At 43.7% G+C, this 8403-nt stretch overlaps 2 pseudogenes; both read left to right on the plus strand.

Moving 5' to 3' along the window:
• Nucleotides 1-3472: 3472 nt before the first annotated feature.
• Nucleotides 3473-4734, plus strand: LOC143433719 (kinesin-like protein KIF11 pseudogene; annotated as a pseudogene).
• A 119-nt stretch (nt 4735-4853) lies between these two features.
• LOC117713783 (kinesin-like protein KIF11) lies at nt 4854-5787 on the plus strand (annotated as a pseudogene).
• Nucleotides 5788-8403: the final 2616 nt, after the last annotated feature.

Here is an 8403-nt window from a genome sequence, read left to right on the forward strand (position 1 = left end):
AAACCTGAAAGCCCACCACCAACAACACAGTTCCTCCAAAAAGGCCATATCTCTTAATCCTTTTCAAATAATGCCACTCTACCTGAATAAACCTTCAAATATTTGAGCCTATGGGGGTCATTCTTATTCAAACCACCACAGATGGCTCAGCAGTTAAGCTGCTGTCTACTCTTCCTGAGGTCCAGGGTTTGACTTCCATCCCTTATATGGCTGTTTACAATTGTCAGAAACTTCAGTTCTAGAGGATCTGATGCTTTCTTCTGGCCCCTGTGTGCACTGGGCATGCAAGTGGTACATAGACATTCATGTAGACAAAAGACACATACACATAAAGTTAAAAAAAAAGTGGAGGCATAAGTATCAGAAGTTCAAGGTCACCATGAGCTGCATGTTGAGATCAAAACCAGACTGCCATACACAAAATCCTGTCTAAAAACCAATAATTTGTGTTATATTTTACTCTTGTGTGTGTGCATATTTTATGTGTTTTGGCATATACTATTGTGTGAAGGATTTTCCAGACAAGACTCAACACATACTTCAACTTACCAGAAAGGGAACCCACAACTGTTGTGGTACATATTTAATATTAATTGGGGATTTCTACCCCATCGTGGATCATTTAGTTCCCAGATAAAAGACATACAACCTTTCTATTTATAATAAGCCTTTAAAAGCACTAGAGCTGGGCAGATATCTACCCTATAAACTATTTTGCCTACTTCCCTATCAATAACCCTGAGTTATGACTTACGTGGTCCACCTGGGCTGCTCTCACTCTAATTAGCCAGCCCTCGTGGCTATGCTTTCATGATTCATTTTTCCCCCAGGGTCTTCTCTCTCTACCTCCTCTCTCTTCCTTTCATGGTCTCCACCCTCAGACCCCAAGCCTGGGAACTGAAACCTCACCTATCTCTCATTTGCCCAGCTTTAGGCTGTAGGCATCTTTATTGACCAATCAGGGATAACTTGGGGTGTAAGGTTACAATAGTATCCTTGGTATGTCTGAGGATCTCCTGGATCTAGAAGTCCTAGAGGTCCGGGCCAGTGTTTAGCATTACAATACACAGAGCAAACTTCAACAGTTTTAAATTAAGCATCAAGGTTTGCACAATGAACGCTCATAACCCTGAGAATTTATTCTTAGGCCTAGACATCAGGGTACAGAATTTAGCATTGTATTACACGGCAATAGAACAAACTTCAACATACAACAGAGGAAAGTAGCAATTGCCCTGAAGTCCAACTCTGTGAAGTATGAGGTTTTTGTTGCTTTGGTAACTCACAGGAGTGTGGGTGAGAGGTCACAGGAGCAAGAAGACTCAAAGGCAGTCATAGGTCTCCGAATAGCTCACTCCCACATGTGCGCCTGCTCAGGAAAGCAGCAACTTGGGACTCTGTACGATTTGCAGGCTGCCCAATAGTCCAAGAAGTCTCCCGTATGTAGCTTGCCTGGTCTGCTTCTCCTTCCCCTAGAGTTGTTTACTCCTTCCATACAGCTAGGGAGGGGCCTTTAAGAATCCTCCAAGATTCCACTGTTCCAGACCTGTGACTTTTACCTCCCTCCAGGAGGGAAGGTCTCTGTTCACGGAAAGTGTTATACAACAACATGAACACTGTGGTACGTGCATGCGGAGGCCTGGGGTGCATTTTGGGAATAATTTTGCTTGCTCTTCTACCTTATTCTCTGAGGCCTCAAGATCAAGTCAGAACTCCCTGATATGGCTCATCTCACTAGACAAATTGCCCTGGAGGCCTCACCTTTAAAGGCTGGAATTCCAGGCAGGCCCTCGCAGCTACTCGGCATGTACATGGGTGAGGGGATTCAAACGCTCATCCTTGTGCTTGTCACCCCCTCCCCCACGCCCTAATTTGTGTTACTTCAAGCCACTGAGTTTGTGGTGCTATCACAAAGGCCACAGAAAACCAGCACTTTCCTCTGAAGTTGTACATTTGAAGTTCTTTACAAACCTGGTAACTGAATTGGATACCATTGTTTTGCTTTGAGCTTGGGAAGGTCACCGCATCATTCAGGGTGATCAGCTGTATGCTGTAAGGGGAGACTCTGCAGACATACTACATTTATCTATCTATCTATCTGTTCCTCGCCCCTTTTTGAGTCCCCTTCGCCCGAGAAAGAGACACGTGAGGCAGTGTTCGGGTGGTTACTACAGCAAGGCTTTATTCTTGTATCAGCAGAAGCGTAAGAGACCCAAAGCCCGGGAAAGGCACTGCTATATGTACCCTAGAGTGGCGTGTTCACTTCTGATTGGCTGTTCACTCATCACCCCATATTACGCCCCGGGGATGGGCAGTGACTTTGGCGCGCTTTTGCCTTTTGCACCTGCGCAGTTAGTTGTTTACTTGTGGGAGCACAGGATGCCCTCGCCATCTTGTAATGGCGAATGTTGTCATCGCTCACCAAGGTTCCTAACATACATCTATCTATCTATCTATCTATCTATCTATCTATCTATCTATCTATCTATCTGCTGCCTGCGCCCTGGACCGCCTGCTGCCCAATCCTACTTGCTCTTGGGGTTTAACTGTAATTGGCGGCTGGGACAAAGCAGTAAGACGCTTGTCTGGTGGTATGTGATTATCCAACGAGCCTGTGAACCTTATTTATAGACAGTGTCTCCCTATATAGCTATGGCTGGCCTGGAATTCAGTGTATAGATTAGGCTGGCCTTGAACTCACAAGATTCTTTTGCCTCTGCTTCCTGAATGCTGCCATTAAAGACAAGCACCACCATGCCCAGCTCAGACGTGTTCTCCGAACAGCATCCCTTTTTCCATGACCCATCTCTCTGGTTTCTAGCCATTCTGTTCAGCCCCCAACCCAAGTGTTGGAATCATCTCTAGGCCAGCAGATTTTGGCAGTACTGTCAATAGGTCTGTACTAGATAGTTTTATGTCAACTTGACAAAAGATGTAGCCATCTGAGAGGCGGTAACCTCAATTGAGAAAATGCTTCATGATTGATGGTGGAGGCCTCAGTTCATTGTGAGTGAGGACACCCATGCCCAGGTGGTCCTGGGTTCTATAAGAAAGCAGGCTGAGTAAGCCATGTGAAGCAGGTCAACAAGCAGCACTTCCCCAGGGCCTCTGCAGCAGCCCTGCCTCCAGGGCCTTTGCAGCAGCTCCTACCTCCAGGTTCCTGCCCTCACTTCCTTCAGTGATGGACTAGGATGGGGAAGTGTAAGCTGGATAAACCGGTTCCTCCCCGGCTTGCTTTTGGTCACGGTGTTTCATCACAGCAATAGTAGCCCTAAGTAAGACAACATTCCAGGAAGAACTTTCTGGAGGAAGAGGGATCAGAAGGGCAGGACTGTCCAGGTGGTGGGGAGCGTAGACATCTGGAAGGGAGGAGAGCTGGTGGCATTCAGTAGGAGAGTTTGATCAGGCACAAAAAGAACTTAGTGCGTCAACTCTGGAGAACCCACTGACAAGAAAATGTTTACTTTTGATAATGGGGTTTGGAATATCTACTGAACAATGGGGTTTACGAAAGTATTGTTTGTCCGTCTCTAGATAAAGTCATTGTGGGCAATAATTGCACCATCTTTAGGGACTGGCACTAGAAAAAAAACATTTACAACAGAAAATGAAAGGTCACCTGTGAGGAGGATCCTTTGGCTGGTATAAGTTCATGAACGTTTAGAATGTGGGGGAAATTTAACTGATAATGGATTTTCAGTCAAAGTGTCTCTATTGGATATCTAGACTGAAGAACTTTTTTTGTTTTCGTTTGTTTTGGAGACAGGGTTTTTCTGTGTAGCCCTGGTTGTCCTGGAACTCACTTTGCAGACCAGGCAGGCCTCAAACGCACAGAACTCCGCCTGCCTCAGCCTCCTGAGTGCTGGGATTAAAGGTGTACAGCACCACCGCCCTGCTAATGAAGAACTTTTTGATATTCTTAGGCCACCCATTTCTGAGAGAGTGCTTTATCTGATCCTGTAATGAGAGAGGGTTGATCATGGAGGAAACTTCAGTGCACAGCAGGGGTGAAAAGGCAGCAGGAACAACCAGGCAAACAGATGAATGCTCACTCTAGTGTTTCCGTTACAATACACACGGAAAAAGAAAGACAAAGACAGAAAGAAAAAAGAACCACAGTTGATGAAGAAGAGCTTAGGAAGCTGAATTTGGTTAATCTTGCAGGAAATGAAAGTCTGCCCGCCCTGGAGCTGTTGACGAAAGCATCCGGGAAGCTGGAAATATCAATCAGTCTTTGTTGACTTTGGGGACGAGTTATTACTGCTCTTGTGGAAATAATATCTCTTGTTCTTTATCCAGAATCTAAACTAACGAGACTCCTGCAGGGTTCTCTTGGGGGATGTACCAGAACATCTATAACTGTAAAGATTTCCCCTGTATCTCTCAATTTTGAGGAAACTGTGAGCACACTGGAATACGCTCACAGAGCAAAGAACACACGGAGGGAACCTGGAGTTCATCAGAAAGCCACCACAGGAGAGCCTACTGAGGACAACACAGAAGAGACAGCTTGTCTGAAGTGAGATATTGCAGCAGCCCTTGAGAGGAACGGAGTTCGCATCTCTGAAGGAAATTTTAGAGCCATGAAGGGAAAAATCAACTGTTCAGGAGGAATATATTGTTGAATTGGCTGAAATTGGTGCTCTTTGGGTGGGGCTCAGTGGGGTTCCAGAGCTATTTGGGAATGATAAAGATAAAATTGGCCAGACTGGTGGTGCTGATGCATGCCTTTAATGCATGTGAGAGGGAGAGGCACTCTGACCTCTGTGAGTTCAAGGCCAGCGTGGTGAACAGAGTGAGTTCTAGGACAGCCAGGACCACACAGAGAAAGCCTGTCTCAAAGACAAATAAAAATGATTGCCGATTCTGAGGATTATCACAAGAATGTACACTTTAACCGAGAAGGAATTGCAGCTGGTTTGAAGATTCTGTAAAACTGTGATTCACTCAACAGGAACCTGGAAACTGAACCGCAAGAGACCACACAGAGATGTGAGGCTCTGAACACAAGCAGTTTGTTTTTCTGAACAGTGGGCATCTTGCTTAAACAAAAGGAAAGAGGAATGTCAGAACCTGATGAAGTTTTTTTTTTTTTTTTTTTTTGTTTTGGTTTGGTTTGGTTTTTTTGGTTTTTCGAGACAGGGTTTCTCTGTGTAGTCCTGGCTGTGTTGGAACTCACTTTGTAGACCAGGCTAGCCTCGAACTCAGAAATCCGCCTGCCTTTGTTTTGTTTTTGTTTTTGTTTTTTGGGGGGGATGGGGGGTTGAGACAGGGTTTCTCTGTGTAGCCTTGGCTGTCCTGGAACTCACTCTGTAGAGCAGGCTGGCTTCAAACTCAGAAATCCGCCTGCCTCTGCCTCCCAAGTGCTGGGATTAAACCTGATGGAGTTTATAATCGGGATGTCAGGAGGCTTCAACTTCAGAAACCACTGAAAACGTGAGTGGACAGATTGAGAACCAGCATAACACCCTTCTTAACTCAGAGAACTGCTAATGAAGAAAAACTCACAGCAGGAAGCCTAGAGTTAATGAAACTATAAGGAGTGGTTTGAATAAGCTTAATTGCTTATTACTGAAACTAGATATCCCAGCAGGTTTGATGCTGGAGAGAAGTTATTTATATCCATCACCACTGCTGAGGACTGAACCGTGGAAACAGATCCTTGCTCAGCTGCAAGAGAAACAGCCCAAGCTGTCAATGATGTTAAATTGTCCAGAAAATAACAAAGAGACCAGTCAGGATGTGGATGGAGAAGAGGGGGTTGGTGGTTCTGGAGCAACATATTGAAGATCCTTTAATTCAAGAGCCATTTGTATGTTACCCGTGGTGACATTCCATTTGTCCAGCACAAAAACACAGGCGGGTAACCCAGCGGTGAAGTCTAAAGCAGAGGAAACCTCAGAGCACTCTGTTAAAAAGAGCAGACTGTATTATTCCAAGCCTAGATAAATCTGCAGTAAATTTAAGGCTCAAGATGATGATGATGATGATGATGATGATGATGATGATGATGATTTTATGTTTTTGGTCTTTCGAGACAAGGTTTCTCTGTGTAGCCCTGGCTGTCCTGGAACCACTCTGTAGACCAGACCAGACTGGCCTCGAACGAACTCAGAAGTCCGCCTGCCTCTGCCTCCCAAGTGCTGGGATTAAAGGCGTGCACCACCACTGCCCGGCTCCAAGATTATTTTTTAATAAAACAAAACAAAAAACCAGCCAGGCTGCAGTAGCACACACCTTTAATCAAAACACTGGGGAGGGAGAGGTAGGCAGTTCTCTGTGAGTTTGAGGCCAGCCTGGTCTACAGAGCTAGTTCCAGAACAGCCAGAGCTACCCAGAGAAACTCTGTCCTGAAAAACTAAAAACAACAACAATAGCAATAATAATAAACAAAACCCAAGATGTCACAATTTGAGGCCATGTACACATGGGGATCGAATAGACAATCAGGGAACAGTTGTCAGTGCAGTTGACTTGAATGTCCTCTTTTGTCACCAGTATGGTCCAGGTGTACAGGAAGGTTGGTTTCACTTGGGCTTATATTGAGTATATGTGTTTCTAGCCATTTTCCTTATAAAGTAGCCCTTTTATAACAAATGAAAAGTATTTTTTCCTATATACTATTGACTAGCAAATGCATGGAAAGTGTGCTTGGGCTGACATAGGGAAATGTTGTCAGAAGGTGGCCTTGAAAGGGGCCAGCTCCTTGGCTGTTTTGCTGAGTTGTCTTTTCTTTCTTTCTTTCTTTCTTTCTTTCTTTCTTTCTTTCCTTCTTTCTTTCTTTCTTTCTTTTTTTTTTTTTGTCTCTAGTGAGATTTTCCTGTTTTGCCTGCTCAGCCCCTTCTCCTCTTTCATGTTACCTCACCATTTGTAGAACTGCAAGTTTCCTTATTATGAGAAATCCAAGTCTTTACCTAGCAATCCTAAGTATGTGTCTATGGTCAGTTCTACAATCATTGCCAATACTGTCAATAATAAAGTCGAACCTGCAAGTAAAATTTTATACACACACACAAACACACAGAGACACACAAACACACAGATACACACACACGCTTAATAAACATGGACTTGATGGATTAAACCATTGAACTATTTGTCACAGTAGTTTTTAGCCTCCTAACTGATGGAAATGGCATGTAGTGTCGACACTGAGAGAAGATGCACATTCGACTCTATTGAGAGTCTTTGTAATAAATTCAGACACTGGGCCTTTAGTGTAATTTGTGGTGTTAAATAAAAAAAAAAAAAAAACAGGCAAGTAGATATAGTACCATGTGTGTTGGAGAGATGTTTTAACATTTCAATTTTTTTTTTTTTTTAGATTTATGTACATGAATGTTTTCTTTCATTTATCTCTGTGCACTGCATGCCTGCTGTGTAGATGCAGAGGATAGAAGAGGGTGCCGAGTCCCTTGGGAACTGGAGTTCGGGTGGGTATGAGCCACCACGTGGGGGCAGGGACTCAAACATGGGTCCTCTGCAAGAGCATCGAGTGATCTCAACTGCTAAGCCATCTTTCCAGACCCTGAAGCTTTTATTTACTAGTGTGTTACTGAACACATCTGGAGGTTAGAAGACACCTTTGTGGAGTCCGTTCTCTCGTTTTATATTTATGAAGGTTCTAGAGTGTGGTTCCCAACCTTCCTAATGCTTCGAGCCTTTGATACAGTTCCTCATGTTGTGGTGACCCCCCCAACCATAAAATTATTTTTGTTGCTACTTCATAACTGTAATTTGCTACTATTATAAACTGTACTGTAAATATTTGTTTTCTGATGGTGTTAGGTGACCGCTGTGAAAAGCTCATTAGGACCCATTGAGAACCAATGTTCTGTAGACTGGAGTCATATTGTCAGGTTGCATGGCAAATTGCTTTACCCACTAAACCATCCTGACAGCTCTTAAAAGTTATATATATATATATATATATATATATATATATATATATATATATATGAAATTTCAGAAACTATGTATAGTTTTGTGAAATGGTTTGATCCTGGTATCTAAGTCCCTTTTGAGAATTCAGGCTGGCCTTGCTACATAGCCATGACGACCTTGAACTCTTGCCTCCCTGTGCTACCCAGTTTCACCTTTCCTTATTGAAGCCCAAAGTGTGACTGTTTTCAGTCCTGGAGTAACCCCATTCTGCCCTGGGTGTACTATTGACACCTACCAGTGCCTGTCATTCTTAGTTCCCACCATTTCCTAACCCAGAACCTGCTTGACCAAGCTGACACCTGAACTCCCACCATTTCTAATCCTGGTTCTTTGATTAATCTTTGTAAGAGATAACTTTTTTTTTTTTTCTCACATGGGAGAGGTTTATTGTGGGGGCAAGGGCAAAGAGGAAAAAAGAGAGAAGAAGAAGAAGAAGAAAACAGAAGAGAGAGCTTTTTT

This window comes from Arvicanthis niloticus, chromosome 8, assembly GCF_011762505.2.
Source record: "Arvicanthis niloticus isolate mArvNil1 chromosome 8, mArvNil1.pat.X, whole genome shotgun sequence".
NCBI classification, from domain to species: Eukaryota; Metazoa; Chordata; class Mammalia; order Rodentia; family Muridae; genus Arvicanthis; species Arvicanthis niloticus.